This window comes from Pan troglodytes, chromosome 2 (genome assembly GCF_028858775.2).
Source record: "Pan troglodytes isolate AG18354 chromosome 2, NHGRI_mPanTro3-v2.0_pri, whole genome shotgun sequence".
NCBI classification, from domain to species: domain Eukaryota; kingdom Metazoa; phylum Chordata; class Mammalia; order Primates; family Hominidae; genus Pan; species Pan troglodytes.
The window spans coordinates 24,235,558-24,258,408 of NC_086015.1; positions in this window are offsets into that span (position 1 = coordinate 24,235,558).

Here is a 22,851-nt window from a genome sequence, read left to right on the forward strand (position 1 = left end):
GGCCAGAGCTGTACCTGGGCCACTTTGTGCTGTGACTGGAGCAGGAGAGGCTGGGATGCAGGAAGCAATGTCCTGAAGCTGTGCAGGGCAATGGGGCCATGGACCGGGCTCCCCAAATTATTCTTTCTTTCCAGGCCTCTGGGCCTGTGATGAGAGAGGCTGTCTCTAAGATCTCTGAAATGCCTTTGAGGCCTTTTTCCCATTGTCTTGGATACTAGCACTGGACTCCCTTTTAGTCATGCTAATCTCTTTAGCAAGTGGTTTCAATGCAGTCTGCTTGGATTCTTTCTTTACCACAGGACCAGGCTGCAAGTTTTCCAGATGTTTACATTCTGCTTCCCTTTTAAATATTAGTTCCAACTTTAAGTCTCTTATTTGTCCTTATATCTAATTTAGGCTGTTAGAAGCAACCAAGTCATCTTTTGAATGCTTTGCTGCTTAGAGATGTCTTCTGCCAGATACCCTCGCTCATCAATCTTAAGTTCAAACTTCCATGGATTCCCAGGGCATGGACACAATGCAGCCAAGTTCTTTGCTAGGGTGTAACATGGGTGACGTTTGTTCCAGTTCCCAAAAGGTTTCTTATTTCCATCTGAGACCTCAACAACCTGGACTTTATGGTCCATATCTCTATCAGCATTTGGTCACAACCACTTAACAAGTTGCTAAGAAGTTCCAAACTTTCCCTCATCTTCCTGTCTTCTTCTGAGACCTTCAAATGTTTCCAACCTCAGCCCATTACCCAGTCCGAAACTGCTTCCACATCTTTGGGTATGTTCATAGCAATATCCTACTCCTTGTTACTAATTTTCTGTGTTAGTCCAATTTTGCCTTGCTATAAAGGAATACCTGAGACTGGATTATAAACAAGGGAGGTTTAATTGGCTCACAGTTCTGATTGCTGTACAGGAAGTGTGGTGTCAGTATCTCCTTCTGGTGAGGGCCCCAGGAAGCTTACCACCATGGTAGAAGGTGAAAGGAGACCTTGTGCATTACATGGTAAGAGTAGGAGCAAGAGAGTGAGGGGGGGAGGTGCCACATTCTTTTAAATAAGTAGATCTCATGTGAACTAGCAGAATGAGAACTCACTCACCACCAAGAGGATGGCACTAAGCCATTCATGAGGGATCAGCTCCCATGATCCAATACCTCCCATTAGGCCCCACATTCAACACTGGGGATCACATTTCAACATGACATATGGAGGGAACACACAACCAAACCATATCACCATTTTAATAATATTGATTCTTCCAATCTATGAACATGAAATGCTTTTCCACTTGTTTGTATCATCTCTGATTTCTTTCAGCAGTGTTTTACAGTTCTCCTTGTAGAGATCTTTCACCTCTACAAGGATTCTAAAATAAAGATATTTTAAAAGGTATTTTAATTTTTGTGGCCATTGTAAATGGGATTTTGTTCTTAATCTGGATCTCAGCTTGAACATTATTGGTGTGTAGAAATGCTACCTCTTTTTGTACATTGATTTTGTATCTTGAAACTTTACCAACATTATTTATCAGTTCAAGGAGCCTTTTGGCAGAGTCTTTAGGGTTTTCTAGGTATAGAGTCATATATTCAGTAAAGAGAGATAGTTTGACTTCTTCTTTCCCTATTTGGATGCCTTTTATTTTTTCTCTTGTCTCATTGTTCTGGCTTGGACATCCAGTAATATTTTGAATAGAAATCGTGGGAGTGGGCATCCTTGTCTTGTTCCAGTTCCCAAGGGTAATGCTTCCAGCTTTCTCCCATTCAGTATGTTGTTGGCTGTGGGTTCGTCACAGATAGCGCTTATTATTTTGAGGTATGTTCCTTCAGTACCTAGTTTGTTGGGGGTTTTTATCATGAAGGCTTGTTGAATTTTATTGAAAGCTTTCTCTGCATCAATTGAGATGATCATATGGTTATTGTTTTTAATTCTGCTTATCTGGTGAATCACATTTATTGATTTGCACATGCTAAACCAGCCTTGCATCCCAGGGAAAAAGCCTACTTGATTGTGGTGAATTATCTTTTTGATGTGTTGCTGGATTTGGTTTGTTAGTATTTTGCTGAGGATTTTTGCATCAATGTTCATCAGGATATTGGTCTGTAGTTTTGTTTGTTGTTGTTGTTCCGTCTTTTTCATGTTTTGGTATCAGGGTAGTGCTGGCTTCATAGAATGAGTTAGAGAGGAGTCTTTCCTTGATGTTTCTGAATAGTTTCAGTAGGATTAGTACGAGCTCATCTCTGTATAACTAATATAATTCAACTGAGTCCACTGGTCTTGGGCTTTTCTTGGTTGGTAGGTTTTTTATGACTGATTCAATTTCAGAACTTAATATTGGTCTGTTTAGGGTTTCAATTTCTTCTTAATTCAATCTTAAGAGGTTGTGTGTCTTCAGGAACTTACTCATTTTCTCCAAATTTTCTAGTGTGTGTGCCTAGGGGTATTCATAATAGTCTCTGAGGATCTTTTGTATTTCTGTGGGATTAGTTGTAATGTCACCATTGCCATTTCTGATTGTGCTCATCTGGATCTTCTCTCTTTTGTTCTTTGTTAATCAGTGGTCTATCCATCCTGTTTATCCTTTCGAAGAGTCAACTTTTGGTTTTGTTGATTCTTTGTATGGACTTTTGAGTCTCAATTCTGTTCAGTTCTGCTCCAATTTTCATTATCTGTTTTCTTCTGCTAGCTTTGGGTTTATTATTATTATTATACTTTAAGTTCTGGGGTACATGTGCAGAACATGCAGGTTTGTTACATAGGTATGCACGTGCCATGGTGCTTTGCTGCATCCATCAACCCCTCATCTACATTAGGTATTTCTCCTAGTGCTATCCTTCCCCTAGCCCTCCAACCCCTGACAGGCCCTGGTGTGTGATGTTCCCCTCCCTGTGTACATGTGTTCTCATAGTTCAGCTCCCACTTATGAGTGAGAATATGTGGTGTTTGGTTTTCTGTTCTTGTTAGTTTGCTGAGAATGATGGTTTCCAGCTTCATCCATGTCCCTGCAAAGGACATGAACTCATCCTTTTTATGGCTGCATAGTATTCCATGGTGTATATGTGCCACATTTTCTTAATCCAGTCTATCATTGATAGGCATTTGGGTTGGTTCCAAGTCTTTGATATTGTGAACAGTGTGGAAAGAAACATACACATGCATGTGTTTTTATTATAGTAGAATGATTTATAATCCTTTGGGTGTATACCCTGTAATGGGATTGGTGGGTCAAAAGATATTTCTGGTTCTAGATCCTTGAGGAATCACCACATTGTCTTCCACAATGGTTGAACTAATTTACACTCCCACCAACGGTGTAAAAGCATTCCTATTTTTCCACATCCTCTCCAGCATCTGTCATTTCCTAACTTTTTAATGATCGCCATTCTAACTGACATGAGATAGTATCTCATGGTGGTTTTGATTTGCATTTCTCTAATGATCAGTGATGATGAACTTTTTTTCATATGTTTGTTGGCTGCATAAATGTCTTCTTTTGAGAAGTGTCTGTTCATATCCTTTGCCCACTTTTTGATAGGGTTGTTTTTTTCTTGTAAATTTGTTTATGTTCTTTGTAGATTCTGGATATTAGCCCTTGGTCAGATGGATAGATTGTAAAAATTTTCTCTCATTCTGTAGGTTGCCTGTTCACTCTGATGATAGTTTCTTTTGCTGTATAGAAGCTCTTTAGTTTCATTAGATCCCATTTGTCAGTTTGGGCTTTTGTTGCCATTGCTTTTGTGTTTTAGTCATGAAGTCTTTGCCCATGCCTTTGTCCTGAATGTTATTACCTAGGTTTTCTTCTAGGGTTTCATGGCTTTAGGTGTTACGTTTAAGTCTTTAATCCATCTTGAGTTAATTTTTGTTTAAGGTGTAAGGAAGGGATCTAGTTTCAGCTTTCTGCATATGGCTAGCTATTTTTCCCAACATCATTTATTAAATAGGGAATCCTTTCCCCATTGCTTGTTTTTGTCAGGTTTGTTAAAGATCAGATGGTTGTAGATGTGTTGCATTATTTCTGAGGCCTCTGTTCTGTTCCCTTGGTCTATATATCTGTTTTGGTACCAGTACCATGCTGTTTTAGTAACTGTAGCCTTGTAGTATAGTTTTAAGTCAGGTAGTGTGATGCCTCCAGCTTTGTTCTTTTTGCTTAGGATTGTCTTGGCTATATGGGCTCTTTTTTGGTTCCATATGAAATTTAAAGTAGTTTTTTCCAATTCTGTGAAGAAAGTCAATAGTAGCTTTATGGGGATAGCATTGAATCTATAAATTACTTTGGGCAATATGGCCATTTTCACAATATTGGTTCTTCCTATCCATGAGCATGGAATGTTTTTCCATTTGTTTGCATCCTCTCTGATTTCCTTGAGCAGTGGTTTGTAGTTCTCCTTGAAGAGGTCCTTCACATCCCTTGTAAGTTGTATTCTTAGGTATTTTATTCTCTTTGTAGCAATTGTGAATGGGAGTTCACTCATGATTTGGCTCTCTGTTTGTCTGTTATTGGTTTATAGGAATGCTTGTGATTTTTGCATATTGGTTTTGTATCCTGAGACTTTGCTGAAGTTGCTTATCAACTTGAGATTTGGGACTGAGATGATGGGGTTTTCTACATATACAATCATGTCATCTGCAAACAGAGACAATTTGACTTCCTCTCTTCCTAATCGAATATGCTTTCTTTCTTTCCCTTGCCTGATTGCCCTGGCCAGAACTTCCAGTACTATGTTGAATAGAAGTGGTGAGAGAGGGCATCCTTGTCTTGTGCTGGTTTTCAAAGGGAATGCTTCCAATTTTTGCACATTTAGTATGATATTGGCTGTAGGTTTGTCATAAATAGCTCTTAATATTTTGAGATACATTCCATCAATACCTTGTTTAATGAGTTTTTAGCATGAAGGGGTGTTGACTTTTATCAAAGGCCTTTTCTGCATCTATTGAGACAATAATGTGGTTTTTGTCATTGGTTCTGTTTATGTGATGGATTACATTTATTGATTTGCATATGTTGAACCAGTCTTGCATCCCAGGGATGAAGCCAACTTGATCGTGGTGGATAAGGCTTTTGATGTGCTGCTGGATTTGGTTTGCCAGTATTTTATGGAGGATTTTTGCATCGATGTTCATCAGGGATATTGGCCTGAAATTTCCTTTTTTTGTTGTGTCTTTGCCAGGTTTTGATTTCAGGATGATGCTAGCCTATTGGGGAACCTGCCCCAATAGTCACATAGGTTCTTTCCTATTTTCCCTAAGCATCAGCTGGCTTGAGAAATAAAGGGACAGAGTACAAAAGAGAGAAACTTTAAAGCTGGGCATCCGGGGGAGACATCACATGTTGGTAGGTTCCGTGATGCCCCCCAAGCCGCAAAACCAGCAAGTTTTTATTAGGGACTTTCAAAAGGGGAGGGAGTGTGCGAATAGGTGTGGGTCACAGACATCAAGCACTTCACAAGGTAATGGAATATCACAAGGCAAATGGAGGCAGGGCGAGATCACAGGACCACAGGACTGGGGTGAAATTAAAATTGCTAATGAAGTTTCAGGCACTATTGTCATTGATAACATCTTACCAGGAGACAGTGTTTTGAGAGCAACTGGTCTGACCAAAATTTATTAGGCGGGAATTTCCTCTTCCTAATAAGCCTGGGAGCACTATGGGAGACTGGAGTCTATTTCACCCCTACAGCCTCGACCATAGAAGATGGCCGCGCCCGGGGGGCCAGATCAGAGACCCACTCCCAGGTGCGTATTCTCTTTCCCAGGGATGTTCCTTGCTGAGAAAAGAATTCAGTGATATTTCTCCCATTTGCTTTTGAAAGAAGAGAAATATGGCTCTGTTCCACCCGGCTCACCGGCGGTCAGAGTTTAAGGTTATCTCTCTTGTTTCCTAAACATTACTGTTATCCTGTTCTTTTTTCAAAGTGCCTAGATTTCATATTGTTCAAACACACGTGCTCTCCAATTTGTGCAGTTAATGCAATTATCACAGGATCCTGAGGCGACATACATCCTCCTCAGCTGACAGGATTAAGAGATTAAAGTAAAGACAGGCATAGGAAATCACAAGGGTATTGATTGGGGAAGTGATAAGTGTCCATGAAATCTTCACAATTTATGTTTAGAGATTGAAGTAAAGACAGGCATAAGAAATTATAAAAGTATTAATTTGGGGAACTAATAAATGTCCATGACACCTTCACAATCCACATTCTTCTGCCATGGCTTCAGCTGGTCCCCCCGTTTGGGGTCCCTGACTTCCCACAACACTAGCCTCATTAAATGAGTTAGGGAGGAGTCCCTCTTTTTCTATTATTTGGACTAGTTTCAGAAGGAATGGTACCAGCTCCTTTTTATACCTCTGTTAGAATTCAGCTGTGAATCTATCTGGTCCTGGACTTTTTTTGGTTGGTAGGCTATCAGTTGCTGCCTCAATTTCAGAACTTGTTATCAGTCAATTCAGGGATTCAACTTCTTCCTGGTTTAGTCTTGGGAGGGTGTATGTGTCCAGGAATTTATCCATTTCTTCTAGATTTTCTAGTTTATTTGTGTAGAGGTGTTTATAGTATTATCTGATGGTAGTTTGTGTTTCTTTGGATCAGTGGTGATATCCTCTTTATCATTTTTTATTGCGTCCATTTGATTCTTCTCTCTTCTTTATTAGTCTGGCTAGCGGTCTATCTATTTTGTTGATCTTTTCGAAAAACCAACTCCTGGATTCATTGATTTCTTGAAGGGTTTTTTGTGTCTCTATCTCTTTCAGTTCTGCTCTGATTTTAGTTATTTCTTGTCTTCTGCTGGCTTTTGAATTTGTTTGCTCTTGCTTCTCTAGTTCTTTTAATTGTGATGTTAGGGTGTCGATTTTAGGTCTTTCCTGCTTTCTCCTGTGGGCATTTAGTGCTATAAATTTCCCTCTACACACTGCTTTAAATGTGTCCCAGAGATTCTGGTACATTGTGTCTTTGTTCTCACTGGCTTCAAAGAACATCTTTATTTCTGCCTTCATTTCTATTTACCCAGTAGTCATTCAGGAGCAGGTTGTTCAGTTTCCATGTAGTTGTGTGGTTTTGAGTGAGTTTCTTACTCGAGTTCTAATTTGATTGCACTGTGGTCTGAGAGACTGTTTGTCATAATTTTTATTCTTTTGCATTTGCTGAGGAGTGTTTTATTTCTGATTATGTGGCCAATTTTAGAATAAGTGCAATGTGGTGCTGAGAAAATGTATATTCTGTTGATTTGGGGTGGAGAGTTCTGTAGATGTCTATTAGGTCTGCTTGATCCAAAGGTGAGTTCAAGTCCTGGATATCCTTGTTAATTTTCTGTCTTGTTGATCTGTCTAATATTGACATTGGGGTGTTAAAGTCTCCCACTATTATTGTGTGGGACTCTAAGTCTCTTTGTAGGTCTCTAAGAACTTTCTTTATGAATCTGGGTGCTCCTATATTGGGTGCATATATATTTAGGGTAGTTAGCTCTTCTTGTTGAATTGATCCCTTGACCATTATGTAATGCCCTTCTTTGTCTTTTTTGATCTTTGTTGGTTTAAAGTCTGTTTTATCAGAGACTAGAATTGCCACCCCTGCTTTTTTTTTTTTTTTTTTTTTTTTTTTGCTTTCCATTTGCTTGGTAGATCTTTCTCCATCCCTTTATTTTAACCTTTGTGTTTCTTTGCATGTGAGATGGGTCTCCTGAATACAGCACATTGATGGGTCTTGACTCTTTATCCAATTTGCCAGTCTGTGTCTTTTAATTGGGGCATTTAGCCTGTTTACATTTAAGGTTAATATTGTTATGTGTGAATTTGATCCTGCCATTATGATGTAAGCTGGTTATTTTGCCCATTCATTGATGCAGTTTCTTCATAGCATCGATGGTGTTTACAATTTGGTATGTTTTTGCAGTGGCTTATACCAGTTGTTCCTTTCCATGTTTAGTGCTTCCTTCAGGAGCTCTTGTAAGGCAGGCTTGGTGGTGACAAAATCTCTCAGCATTTGCTTGTCTGTAAAGGATTTTATTTCGCCTTCACTTATGAAGCTTAATTTGACTGGGTATGAGATTCTGGTTTGAAAATTCTTTTGTTTAAGAATGTCGAATATTGGCCCCAACTCTCTTCTAGCTTGTAGGGTTTCTGCAGAGCCATCTGCTGTTAGTCTGATGTGCTTCCCTTTGTGGGTAACCTGACCTTTCTCTCTGGCTGTCCTTAACAATTTTTCCTTCGTTTCCACCTTGGTGAATCTGATGATTATGTGTCTTGGGGTTGCTCTTCTTGAAGAGTATCTTTGTAGTGTTTTGTTTATTTCCTAAATTTGAATGTTGGCCTGTCTTGCTAGGGTGGGGAAGTTCTCCTGGATAATATCCTGAAGAGAATGGAACTAACTTGTTTCCATTCTCCCAGTCACTTTCAGGTACACCGATCAAATGTAGGTTTTATCTTTTCACAGATTCCCATATTTCTTGGAGGCTTTCTTCATTCCTTTTCATTTCTTTTTTTCCTAATCTTGTCTTCATGCTTTATTTCATGAAGTAGATCTTCAATCTGTGATATCCTTTCTTCCACTTGATCGATTCGGCTCTGATACTTATGTATGCTTCACGAAGTTCTCATGCTGTGCTTTTCAGCTCCATCAGGTCATTTATGTTCTTCTCTAAACTCGTTATTCTAGTTAGCAGTTCCTCTAATCTTTTTTCAAGGTTCTTAGCTTCCTTGCTTTGGGTTAGAACATGCTCCTTTAGCTTGGAGGAGTTTGTTATTATCCACCTTCTGAAGCCTACTTCTGTCAATTCATCAAACTCATTTTCTGTCCTGTTTTATTCCCTTGCTGGCGAGGAGTTGTGATCCTTTGGAAGAGAAGAGGCGTTCTGGTTTTTGGAATTTTCAGCCTTTTTGTGCTGGTTTCTCTTCATCTTCATGGATTTATCTACCTTTGGTCTTTGAAGTTGGAGACCTTTGGATGGGGTCTCTGAGTGAATGTTCTTTATGCTGATGTTGATACTATTCCTTTCTGCTTGTTAGTTTTCCTTCTAACAGTCAGGTCCCTCTGCTATAGGTCTGCTGGAGTTTGCTGGAGGTCCACTGTAGACCCTGTTTGCCTGGGTATCACCAGCCGAGGCTGCAGAACAGTAAAGATTTCCGGCTGCTCCTTCCTCTGGAAGCTTTGTCCCAGAGGGGCACCCACCAGATGCCAGCCAGAGCTCTCCTGTATGAGATGTCTGTCAGCCCCTACTGGGAGGTGTCTCTCCCAATCAGGATACATGGGGGTCAGGGACCCACCTGCAGAGGCAGTCTGACCCTTAGCAGAGCTCAAATGCTGTGCTGGGAGATCTGCTGCTCTTTTCAGAGCTGCCAGGCAGGGATGTTTAAGTCTGCTGAAACTGTGCCCACAACTGCCCCTTCCTCCAGGTGCTCTGTCCCATGGAGGTGGGGATTTTATCTATAAATCCCTGACTGGGGCTGCTGCGTTTTTTTTCAGAGATGTCGTGCCCTGACAAGAAGGAATTTAGAGAGGCAGTCTGGCCTCAGCACCTTGCTGAGCTGAGGAGGACTCCGCCCAGTTCGAACTTCCCGGGTACTCTGTTTACATTGTGAGGGTAAAACTGCCTACTTAAGCCTCAGCAATGGCGGACGCTTCTCCCCTCACCAAGCTCTAGCGTTCCAGGTCAAGCTCAGACTGCTGTGTTTGTAGTGAGAATTTCAAGCCAGTGGATCTTAGCTTGCTGGGCTCTGTGGGGGTGGTACCCACCAAGCCAGAACTACTTGGCTCCCTGGTTTCAGCCCCCTCTCCAGGGGAGTGAACGGTTCTGTCTCACTGGCATTCCAGGCGCCACTGGGGTATGAAAAAAAACTCCTGTGGCTAGCTGGGTGTCTGCACAAATGGCTGCCCAGTTTTGTGCTGGACACCCATGGCCCTGGTGGTGTAGGCATCAGAGGGAATCTCCTGGTCTATGGGTTTCGAAGACCATGGGAAAATTGCAGTATCTGGGCCAGAGTGCACAGTACAGTCCCTAATGGCTTCCTTTGGCTGGGAGAGGGAATTCCCCGATGCCGTGGGCTTCCCAGGTGAGGCGATGCCCCACCCTGCTTTGGCTCGCCCTCCTTGGGCTGCACCCACTGTCCAACCAGTCCCAGTGAGACGAACTGGGTACCTCAGTTGGAAATGCAGAAGTCACTGCCTTCTGCGTTGATCTCACTGGGAGCTGCAGACTGGAGCTGTTTTCTGTTTGGCCATCTTGCCAGCCACTTTGTTCCTGGGGTTTTTATTGTTGTTGTTGTTGTCGTTGTTTTTTAGTTCTTGTAGGTGTGATGTTAGAGCATTTAACAAAGATCTTCCTAACTTCCTTGAGCACTATAAACTTTCCTCTTACAACTGCTTTTGCTGCATCCCATAGATTTTGGTATGTTATGTCTGTGTTTTCATTTTTTTGATTTCTGCCTTAATTTTGTTGTTTACACAAAAGTCATTCAGGAGCAGTTTCTTTAATTTCCATGTAATTGTGTGATTTTGGGAGATCTTCTTGGTATTGATTTCCATTTTTATTCCACTTTTTGCTGAGAATATGGTTGGTGTGATTTCTTTGTCTTTTTTTTTTTTTTGCATTTTCTGAGACTGGCTCTGTGACTGAGCATAATGATCAATCTTGGAGGATATTTCTTGTGCAGATAAGAAGAATGTGTATTCTGTGGTTAATGGGCGGAGACGTCTGTAGATGTCTATTAGGTCCCATTGGTCCAGTGTCAAATTTAAGTTCAGAATTCTTTTGCTAGTTTTCTCCCTTTATGATCTAATGCTTTCAGTGGGGTGTTGAAGTCCCCCACTGATATTGTATCGCTGTCTAAGCCTTTTCATAGGTCTAGAAGTACCTGTCTTACGAATCCCAGTGCTCCAATATTGGGGGCATATGTATTTAGGGTAATTAAGTCTTCTTGTTGAATTGAACCCTTTATTATAATTTAATGCCCTTCTTTGTTTTTTTTCCTTGTTGTTGGTTTAAAGTCTTGTTTATCTAATATAAGAATAGCAAACCTTGCTCTTTTTTGTTTTCTATTTGCATGATAGATCTTCAACACTTTACTTTGAGTCTATGAGTGTCATTACATGTGAGATGGGTCTTTTGAAGACAGCAGACAGATGGGCCTTTTTATTTTTTAATCCAACTTAAAATGCCTTTTAAATATGGCAACAATTTACATTCAAGATTGATATTGATGTGTGAGGTTCTGATCCTATTGTGAAGTTTTTAGGTGGTTACTTTGTAGTTTCTTTCCTGTCGTTGCTTCATAGAGTCTGGGCTATGCATAATACCTAAGTCTGTTTTTGTGGTAACAGGTATTATTCTTTCATTTCCACATTTAGAACTCTCTTGAGAGTACTTGTAAGGTTGGTCTAGTGCTAGTGAATTCCCTTAATGACTGCTTGTCTAAAAATGATTTTATTTTTCCTTTGCTTATTAAGCTAGGTTTGGCAGGATATGACATTCTTGGTTGGAATTTCTTTTCTTTAGGAATGCTGTAAATAGGCCTCCTGTTTCTTCTGGCTTGTAAGGTTTCTGCCAGGAAGTTTGCTATTAGCCTGATAGGGTTCCCTTTGTACATGATCTGACCTTTTTCTCAGCTGCCTTTAAGATTTTTTTCTTTAGCGTTGACTTTGGATAGTCTGATGACTATAAACCTTCATGATGTTCATTTTGTATGGTATCTCTCAGGTGTTCTTTCAATTTTTTTATATGTGAATGTTTACCTTTCTAGGAAGATTAGGGAAATTTTCTTTGGTTATTCTCTGAAATATGTTTTCCAGGTTGTTTACCTTTTCTCTTTTTCTCTAGAAAAAGCCAATAACTCATAGGTTTGGTTGCTTTACATAATCCTGTACCTCTTAAAGACTTTGTTCATTTTTAAAAATTCTTTTTAAATGTTCTGTCTGACTGGGTTAGTTCAAAAGACCAGTCTTCAAGTTTTGAAATTCATTTTTCTGCTTGATCTAGTCTATTGATAAAGCTTTTAATTGTATTTTGAAATTCCTTGAGTTTTTCTGTGTCAGAAGCTCCGATTAATTTCTTTTTATGTTGTTCATCTCTTCCTTCATTTCCTGGGTTGCTTTATAAGTTTCTTTGTCTTGGCTGGGCTCAGTGGCTCAAACCTGTAATCCCAGCACTTTGGGAGGCCAAGGTGGATTGCTTGACCTCAGAAGTTCGAGACCAGCCTGGGCAACATGGTGAAACCTCATGTCTATAAAAAAAATACAAAAATTAGCTGGGTGTGGTGGTGGATGCCTGTGGTCTCAGCTATTCGGGAGGCTGAGGTGGGAGGATTGTTTGGGCCCAGTAGGTTGAGGCTGCAGTGAGCCAAGATCATGCCACTGCACTCCAGCCTGGGTGACAGAGTAGTGAGACCTTGTCTCCAAAAAAAAAAAGAAGTTTCTTTGTGTTAATTTTCAACTTCATCTTGGATTTCATTTAGCTTCCTTGCAATCCATGCTTTGAATTTTTTGTCTGTAATTTCTGACTTTCTATTTTGATTATCGACCATTGCTGGGGAGCTAGTGTGATCCTCTGTCAATATTGCAACATTCAGATTTCTCATACCAGGATTCTTCTTCTGGTTCCTTCTCATCTGGAGACACTGGTACTTCTAATTTTTGTAATTATTTTTGTGTGGATAGGATTTTTTTTCTTTCTCTCTTTCCTTATCATATTATTGAGTTTTTTTCCCCCCTTTCCCCCCACTCCCTAAGGATTGTGATTATAGAGAATGTTGGGTAGAGTCTTTTGGCTTTGCTTCTATAGCCCTATGCACCCCTGTCAGCACGTTTTTATATTGGGCTGTATTTTTGACCTACAGGTCAGTAGATGGTGCTTATGGGTAAAAATGAAATGAGGCCAATGTGGATGGGTATATACCTCATCCTTGTTTACTAGGTGAAGCTCTCTGTTGCCTCAGGCAGTAGGCTGTTCCATGCAGTAGACAGTGGTGTGAGCTCCTTGCTCAGCACCATAGTGGGACACCAAGATGGGTAAGGCTGAATGAGGCAGGGCCATGTGCAAGTTACCCAATGGCAGGCACAAAGACCAGCACCAAGGAGGGGGTCCGGTGAGCAGCCACCAAATCCCCTAATCTGGCAATTTTTTATTTCAATTGGTAACAAATATGATTTTCTAAAATTTTGAAGCATTATTTATGCTTTAAATAATGCTTACATGAGAAAATGCTTAAATGGAAAATTAGAAAATATAACAAGGTTTAAATTCCTTAATACATAGGTAGCTCTTAAATATCAATAAGAAAAATGTACAAATTCTTGTAATTGTAATTGTAATTCTCTAACAAGAGATTTACAACTTCTTGACTTTATTACAAAAATAAAATTAGATAAATATACAGTAAGGTCCAAAGACAATCATTATAGCATTGTCTATGATAGTGAAATATTTGAATCAATCTGAAGATCTGTAAATAGAGCATTAGTTAAATATATTTGGGAATAGGTGTATAAATGAAATAATATGCAGCCTTATGCAAACCTAGATTTATTTTGGGGTATGCAGTTACTCAGGCTTCTAGTAAGTTTGTTTATAATTCCACAGTTTGGAAGCTCTGAGTCCCAGGGTTAACAAGCCAAGGGAACATGGGCCGTGAATAGTCAAGTATGAGGAATTCCTAGCCCTAAGGAATCTGCCTTATACCACTGGGAGGAAGATTGTAATTAAATGCTTGTCAGTTGATGTGTTGCCAGTCACCAAAAAGTTTACTAAATTATAATGTTATTCCTTGAACTTGACTGACATGGTTTTCTTGGCCTCACAGTTTCATTGACTAAGCCAAGGTAACCCTGTTCAGTAGATTGGCCCTCTTGCCTAAGGATATTAGTAATTTAAATTGAATAAGTGGTAAAATTGTGGACAATTACATACTGAAGTTGTCTCTTGGTTGACACGTGGGCTGGTAAAACCACTTTAAAGGCATACATCTCTTTAGCAGTGCTTGCATGCATGCCAGGGAAAAGAAAACTGCACATTAGGATGGATGAATGTTGGCATACTTTCAAACTCAAGCTATTCATAATTTAGGAATTAATGTGTATACTGTTGCTTGGCATCTTTCAGAAATGTTCAAAGCTTCACTTTTTAATTTAATTTTATTTTTTTTGAGACAGAGTCTTGCGTCTTGCTCTGTTGCTAGACTGGAATGCAGTGGCGCGATCTCGGCTCGCTGCAACCTCCGCGTCCTGGGTTCAAGTGATTCTCCTGCCTCAGCCTCCCAAGTAGCTGGGACTACAGGCACACACCACCACACCCAGCTAATTTTTGTATTTTTAGTAGAGATGGGGTTTCACCCTGTTAGCCAGGATGGTCTCAATCTCTTGACATCGTGATCCGCCTGCCTCAGCCTCCCAAAGTGCTGGGATTACAGGTGTGAGCTACCACACCCAACCAAAGCTTCACTTTTTAAGAACCAGTATCAGTGTGTTTTTATAAATTATTGTATGACTAGCAGATCCTATTAAGTTAGTAGATTACCAACAGAAAAAAAAAAAGAAAACTCAAAGATTATCTTTGAAGTAACGTAATAGAGTTTTGCAAATAAGATGGTGGGGAAATCTCCCTTCAATCCAGTATGATTTCTTTGTTGTCAGTGTATACATTTTTCTCTAAAGACATTACAAATATTAAATATAAACATAAATATATTCAATTATTTGGAAATATTGTGTGAAAAATCTGGCTTTGACGTCTTAGGATTCTTTTTCCCTAATTTTAATGCCACAACCTGTAGAATCAATAGATCACAAGGGAAATAAATCTGGGCATTCATCCATCAATGTAAACCATTTCAGTATAATTTATTAAGAAATAGTTCTCAGACATGATCAACAAATGGTGCAGACATTTCAGCTCTCCAAGATAAAAGAGTGAGACTTTGATTACAGAAAGTCAGAAACAGAAAGAAAAGTAGAAATTTTGAATAAAAAGAAAAATCAGGCTATGGAAACTAAGAAACAGAGGTAAGTATGCCATATATATTTGCAGCTAGATCTTTTTTTCCTCTTGCTAAGTGGTAGGAAGAGAGTGACCAAGGGTGTGTGCAGGATGGTGAAAGGATCCACCAGGGCAAATAGAGTGAGCAGAAAATACATCTTACAGGGGGACCTTACCTTTAAGAACTCAGGCAAACTACTTATTCAAGTTTCAGTAGCATGTTACCTAGTATATCTTGTGTGTCTCTCATATTCTTATATGAAGAAAGCTGGTATTTGGGAGCTAGCCAGAAAATGGAATTATTTATTTTTTCCTTTCATTTCTTAGCTTTTCCAGGTTTTCTGGAATTTTAATTAAGATTCCAGACATCTCAGCCATAATTTTCAGACAGCTTTTGTTAACAATATCAATCTATATGTTTAGTTCAGTGTAATCAAACCTGTTTCTTTAAAAAAAATGCCTGTTTGTACTCAGTGCTTATGTTCTGTAAAACATAGACGTGATCAATAATCATGATAAAATATTTTAATTTTGAATGTCACTGGCTCCACTGAATAATAGAAAAGTTATCTAATTGTCTAATAATAGAAAAGTTACCTAATTGTTGTAATTATTCCCGAAAAGGTTCTCCCACACCCCCATCTTCCCTGATGTTTTTATTCCATTGAATTCTCCAGAATGCATGCTAGTTATTTCTGTTTTAAATCTTGATTTGGTAATTTTTTGGTATTGTATATAGATTCTAACTAGCAAAGTATATAGCATTTTGTGACTTTTACATTGATCTTTTATCTTTAGTTTATTTTCATAATTTTATGCAAAAATCATTTAAAAAACAATTATCTGTATGTGCTTAAATATTTTAAGTGGAAAATTGATGTATAGAACAAAACAGATGGCATATTTTTCCAGGGAAAGTTGTGTGCCTTGTATGTTTTTAATTCTGTAAGGTCCAACAGGCTAAAATCATCAAAATTACACTTAAATAATAAAAATTACAGTCAAATATAGATGCATTTTTTTATACATGAAGATATTTTATTTTATTTTATTTATTTATTTTTGGCATTTTAAAATTATTATTATTATTATACTTTAAGTTTTAGGGTACATGTGCACAATGTGCAGGTTAGTTACATATGTATACCTGTGCCATGCTGGTGTGCTGCACCCATTAACTCATCATTTAGCATTAGGTATATCTCCTAATGCTATCCCTCCCCCCTCCCCCTACCCCACAACAGTCCCCAGAGTGTGATGTTCCCCTTCCTGTGTCCATGTGTTCTCATTGTTCAATTCCCACCTCTGAGTGAGAACATGCGGTGTTTGGTTTTTTTCCTTGCGATAGTTTACTGAGAATGATGGTTTCCAATTTCATCCATGTCCCTACAAAGGACATGAACTCATCCTTTTTTATGGCTGCATGGTATTCCATGGTGTATATGTGCCACATTTTATTAATCCAGTCTATCATTGTTGGACATTTGGGTTGGTTCCAAGTCTTTGGTATTGTGAATAGTGCCGCAATAAACATATGTGTGCATGTGTCTTTATAGCAGCATGATTTATAATCCTTTGGGTATATACCCAGTAATGGGATGGCTGGGTCGAATGGTATTTCTAGTTCTAGATCCCTGAGGAATCGCCACACTGACTTCCACAATGGTTGAACTAGTTTACAGTCCTACCAACAGTGTAAAAGTCTTCCTATTTCTCCACATCCTCTCCAGCACCTGTTGTTTCCTGACTTTTTAATGATTGCCATTCTAACTGGTGTGAGATGGTATCTCATTGTAGTTTTGATTTGCATTTCTCTGATGGCCAGTGATGATGAGCATTTTTTCATGTGTCTTTTGGCTGCGTAAATGTCTTCTTTTGAGAAGTGTCTGTTCATATCCTTTGCCCACGTTTTGATGGGGTTGTTTGTTTTTTTCTTGTAAATTTGTTTGAGTTCATTGTAGATTCCGGATATTAGCCCTTTGTCAGATGAGTAGGTTGTGAAAATTTTCTCCCATTGTGTAGGTTGCCTGTTCACTCTCATGGTAGTTTGTTTTGCTGTGCAGAAGCTCTTTAGTTTAATTAGATCCCATTTGTCAATTTTGGCTTTTGTTGCCGTTGCTTTTGGTGTTTTAGACATGAAGTCCTTGCCCATGCCTATGTCCTGAATGGTAATGCCTAGGTTTTCTTCTAGGGTTTTTATGGTTTTAGGTCTAACGTTTAAGTCTTTAATCCATCTTGAATTAATTTTTGTATACGGTGTAAGGAAGGGATCCAGTTTCAGCTTTCTCCATATGCCTAGCCAGTTTTCCCAGCACCATTTATTAAATAGGGAATCCTTTCCCCATTTCTTGTTTTTCTCAGGTTTGTCAAAGATCAGATAGTTGTAGATATGCAGCGTTATTTCTGAGGGCTCTGTTCTGTTCCATTGATCTATATCTCTGTTTTGGTACCAGTACCATGCTGTTTTGGTTACTGTAGCCTTGTAGTATACTTTGAAGTCAGGTAGTGTGATGCCTCCAGCTTTGTTCTTTTGGCTTAGGATTGACTTGGCGATGTGGGCTCTTTTTTGATTCCATATGAACTTTAAAGTAGCTTTTTCCAGTTCTGTGAAGAAAGTCTTCGGTAGCTTGATGGGGATGGCATTGAATCTATAAATTACCTTGGGCAGTATGGCCATTTTCATGATATTGATTCTTCCTACCCATGAGCATGGAATGTTCTTCCATTTGTTTGTATCCTCTTTTATTTCATTGAGCAGTGGTTTGTAGTTCTCCTTGAAGAGGTGCTTCACGTCCCTTGTAAGGTGGATTCCTAAGTATTTTATTCTCTTTGAAGCAATTGTGAATGGGAGTTCACTCATGATTTGGCTCTCTGTTTGTCTGTTACTGGTGTATAAGAATGCTTGCGATTTTTATACATTGATTTTGTATCCTGAGACTTTGCTGAAGTTGCTTATCAGCTTAAGGAGATTTTGGGCTGAGACAATGGGGTTTTCTAGATATACAATCATGCCATCTGCAAACAGGGACAATTTGACTTCCTCTTTTCCTAATTGAATACCCTTTATTTCCTTCTCCTGCCTAATTGCCCTGGCCAGAACTTCCAACACTATGTTGAATAGGAGTGGTGAGAGAGGGCATCCCTGTCTTGTGCCAGTTTTCAAAGGGAATGCTTCCAGTTTTTGCCCATTCAGTATGCTATTGGCTGTGGGTTTGTCATAAATAGCTCTTATTATTTTGAGATACGTCCCATCAATACCTAATTTATTGAGAGTTTTTAGCATGAAGGGTTGTTGAATTTTGTCAAAGGCCTTTTCTGCATCTATTGAGATAACATGTGGTTTTTGTCATTGGTTCTGTTTATATGCTGGGTTACATTTATTGATTTGCGTATATTGAACCAGCCTTGCATCCCAGGGATGAAGCCCACTTGATCATGGTGGATAAGCTTTTTGATGTACTGCTGGATTCGGTTTGCCAGTATTTTATTGAGGATTTTTGCATCAATATTCATCAAGGATATTGGTCTAAAATTCTCTTTTTTGGTTGTGTCTCTGCCTGGCTTTGGTATCAGGATGATGCTGGCCTCATAAAATGAGTTAGGGAGGATTCCTTCTTTTTCTATTGATTGGAATAGTTTCAGAAGGAATGGTACCAGTTCCTCCTTGTACCTCTGGTAGAATTCGGCTGTGAAGATGCATTTTTAAAGGTGTGATTGATTGCAATTTCAGGTAAAGACCAAATGTTATTTTTTAAAAATTTCCTCTATGAAGGACTTTATAATATGCTTATTTGAAGTATTATTCAACTGTGGTCAAAACAAGAAAAATATAAATCAGGCTCTATTTAAGTGTATGACACTGCAGCAGCAATGAACAGAATTCTAGAAATGTGACAATTGACAAATTGTTGTCACAGAGTTCCAGGGATATCTGTGAGCAGGCAAGTTATGGGCAGAATTAAAAACATGCAGTGGATGTTTCTGTACAATTGTATTGCTGAATATTGCAGAGTCAAATACATTTCCTAGTATACTTTTACTTTGTTATTCTCCGCTCTTCAATATACAAAATCATTTGAATGCAGTGAAGATGCTATAAGAAAGCCTTTAAATGAGATATTGCTATAACAGTGTCTAAAGGTGAAAGGAATTTGAATTCTCTCATTCTTTTTATATGTTTAATGATGCTAAAGTTAACCAGGGAAAGACCTGTGCATCTTGACCTTCCTCAAGCTAAGTTTATCCTGAATCTCTGTGATGGCTCATAATTTCTCAAAAACTCCCACAATCTATATGGCTCTAATTTTAGTGGAAAATTCCCAAATCTTAGAACAATTTCATTTAAACAATCTTTCAACTATTTATTATACTGGCCATCACTATATATCTTAAGATCTTACATGGAAATGTTATTTTCAGAATAATCACCTTGGAAGATTCTATATTCATGTTAGTGTTGCAAAAATAATTTTTGGATTTGTGTGTATGTGTGTGTTTGTAATTATCTTTTGTGTAGATTCAGGAATGGAAAATTTTTATTCTGAGGATAGATCCTTTTGTTCCTTCCTTTTTATGTATAAATTTTCTTCTGACATGAATTTTAAATATCTGCAGAATATTCTGTTGTATAGTCATGGCCGTATTTAGGCAGTTTATAATTTTCTGATAAACATCCTAGTTTTGATAGCAACAGGAGGCACATAAATTCTAGTCAGACAGGGGCAGGTCCCTGGCAAGACCCTACCTTCGAGCCAAAAAGTCTGAAACCTGTGGCCCAAAGTGAGAACTTCCATTCCTGTGTGCCTGCTGTCTCCTGATTTGTTCTTTCTGAATAATATATATTTTTTTACCAATGGAATGTTGCCTTTTCCAAAAATTCCTATGTCCTGCCCCACCCACATCCTGTGCCTATAAAGACCCCAAACGCAGCAGGCAGAGAGGAGAAGTGGCTGGATGTTGGGGAGAAGCAGCTAGACGTTGGGGAGAGGTGACTTTGGCTTCAGAGATGGTGGCTGGATGAGGCAACTTGACTTCAGAAGAGAAAGGCAGAGAGGGAGCTTGACTTTAGGGGAGAGCAACCTTTCCTTCCTGTCTCCTTTCCAGCTCTCCTCTCCACTGACAGCTGCTTTACTCACTCAAAATTCTCCACATTCACCGTCTTTCAATTCATCCACGTGACTTCATTCCTCTTGGGCACTGGACAAGAATTCAGGACACACCAGGTATGGGTACCTGCTATCACGCTGGCCCTTTGCCCTCACTGCCAGAGGGCAGCCGCCTCACACAACAAAGGAAAGGGCTCACTGAACTGATAACACACTGTTGTCTGCAGACAGCTGAGCTAGGAGAGCATTGTAACATGCCCTCTGGGGCTTTGGGGTCGCAGGCACCCCCACATAGATGCTGCTGTGGGAACTCCATGGAGTTCGCTCCGTTGCTAAAGCAGCTGGGTCCTGCACTCGCTCACGTGTGTGCTTCTTCCTGCAAGGGGTGGAGCACAGCAGACCCAAGTGAGTGGAGTTTGCTCCTACCAACACCAAAGTGGCTGGCCAGTTCCTGCACTCATTCACTCACATGGTCCCTCCTGCGAGGGAGCCTGAGTAAACGAGGCACCCCTGTTGCAAGTCCCATGAAGGGGTCAAGAAAATATCCTGCATCAGTCTGATGATTATTGACCACTTCTCTGTATCTTATGATAGAATTCTAAAAGTGAGATTATTGATCAAGAGGCTATGAAAAAATATGAAGTTTCCAGACATTGCTTTAGAGTATTTTAATAAGGACCTAGTTCAATTTGAATCACAAAAACTGTTTGGATTCCACCAGATAGGGGTGGGCAGGAATTGGAAGATTAAAATATTTTTCCACTTCCACTTAGAGATTAGGTGAGGTTGTAGCCATTCACTTATCTATTAAACAGAGTCATTGTTTATGCTTCCTCGTTATCATAGAATCACTATTTTTCTCCTAGTTGATGTGTATGATTTACCTAATTTTTTCTTCTTTTTTTATTATTATACTTTAAGTTCTGGGATACATGTGCAGAATGTGCAGATTTGTTACACAGGTATACATGTGCCATGGTGGTTTCCTGCACCCATGAACCGTCATCTACATTAGGTATTTCTCCTGATGATATCCGTCCCCTAAGCCCCCACCCCCAGACAGGCCCCAGTGTGTGATGTTCCTTTCCGAGTCCATGTGTTCTCATTGTTCAGCTCCCACTTAGGAGTGAGAACGTGGTGTTTGGTTTTCTGTTCCTGTGTTAGTTTGCTGAGAATGATGGTTTCCAGCTTCATCCATGTCCCTGCAAAGGACATGAACTCATCCTTTTTAATGGCTGCATAGTATTCCGTAGTGTATATGTGCCACATTTTCTTAATCCAGTCTATCATTGGTGGGCATTTGAGTTGGTTCCAAGTATTTGATATTGTGAATAGTGTGTCGAGAAACATACGTGTGCATGCATCTTTATAGTAGAATGATTTATAATCCTTTGGGTATATACCCAGTAATGGGATTGCTGGGTCAAATGGTATTTCTAGTTCTAGGTCCCTGAGGAATTGCCACACTGTCTTCCACAATGGTTTAAGTAATTTACGCTCCCACCAATAGTGTAAAAACGTTTCTGTTTTTCCACATCCTCTCCAGCATCTGTCGTTTCCTGACTTTTTAATGATTGCCATTCTAACTAGCGTGAGATGGTATCTCATTGTGGTTTTGATTTGCATTTCTCTAATGACGAGTCATGATGAGCTTTTTCTCATGTTTGTTGTCCGCATAACTGTCTTCTTTTGAGAAGTGTCTGTTTAAATCCTTTGCCCACTTTTTCATGGGGTTGTTTGTTTTTCTTGTTAATTTGTTTATGTTCTTTGTAGATTCTGGACATTAGCCCTTTGTCAGATGGATAGATTGTAAAAATTTTCTCTCATTCTGTAGGTTGCCTCTTCTCTCTGGTGGTAGTTTCTTTTGCTGTGCAGAGCTCTTTAGTTTAGTTATATCTCATTTGCCTAGTTTGGGTTTTGTTGCCATTGCTTTTGGTGTTTTAGTCATGAAGTCTTTACCCATGCTTATGTCCTGAATGGTATTGCCTAGGTTGTCTTCTAGGATTTTTATGGTTTTAGGCATTACATTTAAGTATTTAATCCATCTTAAGTTAATTTTTGTATAAGGTGTAAGGAAGGGGTCTAGTTTCAGTTTTCTGTATATGGCTAGCCAGTTTCCCAACACCACTTATTAAACAGGAAATCCTTTCCCCATTGCTTGTTTTTGTCAGGTTTGTCAAAGATCAGATGGTTGTAGATGTGTGGTGTTATTTCTGAGGCCTCTGTTCTGTTCCATTGGTCTATATATCTGTTTTGGTACCTTTACCATGCTGTTTTAGTTACTGTAGCCTTGTAGTATAGTTTGAAGTCAGGTAGCGTGATACCTCCAGCTTTGTTCTTTTTGCTTAGGATTGTCTTGGCTATATGGGCTCAGTTTTTGTTTCATATGAAATTTAAAGTAGTTTTTTTCTAATTCTGTGAAGAGAGTTAGTTGTAGCTTGATGGGGATAGCACTGAATCTGTACATTACTTTGGGCAATATGGGCATTTTCACAATATTGATTCTTCCTATCCATGAGCATGGAATGTTTTTCCATTTGTTTGTGTCCTCTCTGATTTCCTTGAGCAGTGGTTTGTTGTTCTCCTTGAAGAGGTCCTTCACATCCTTTGTAAGTTGTATTCCTAGGTATTTTATTCTCTTTGTAGCAATTGTGAATTGGAGCTCAGTCATGATTTGGCTCTCTGTTTGTCTGTTATTGGTGTATAGGAATGCATGTGATTTTTGCACGTTGATTTTGTATTCTGAGACTTTGCTGAAGTTGCTTATCAACTTAAGGAGATTTTGGGCTTAGA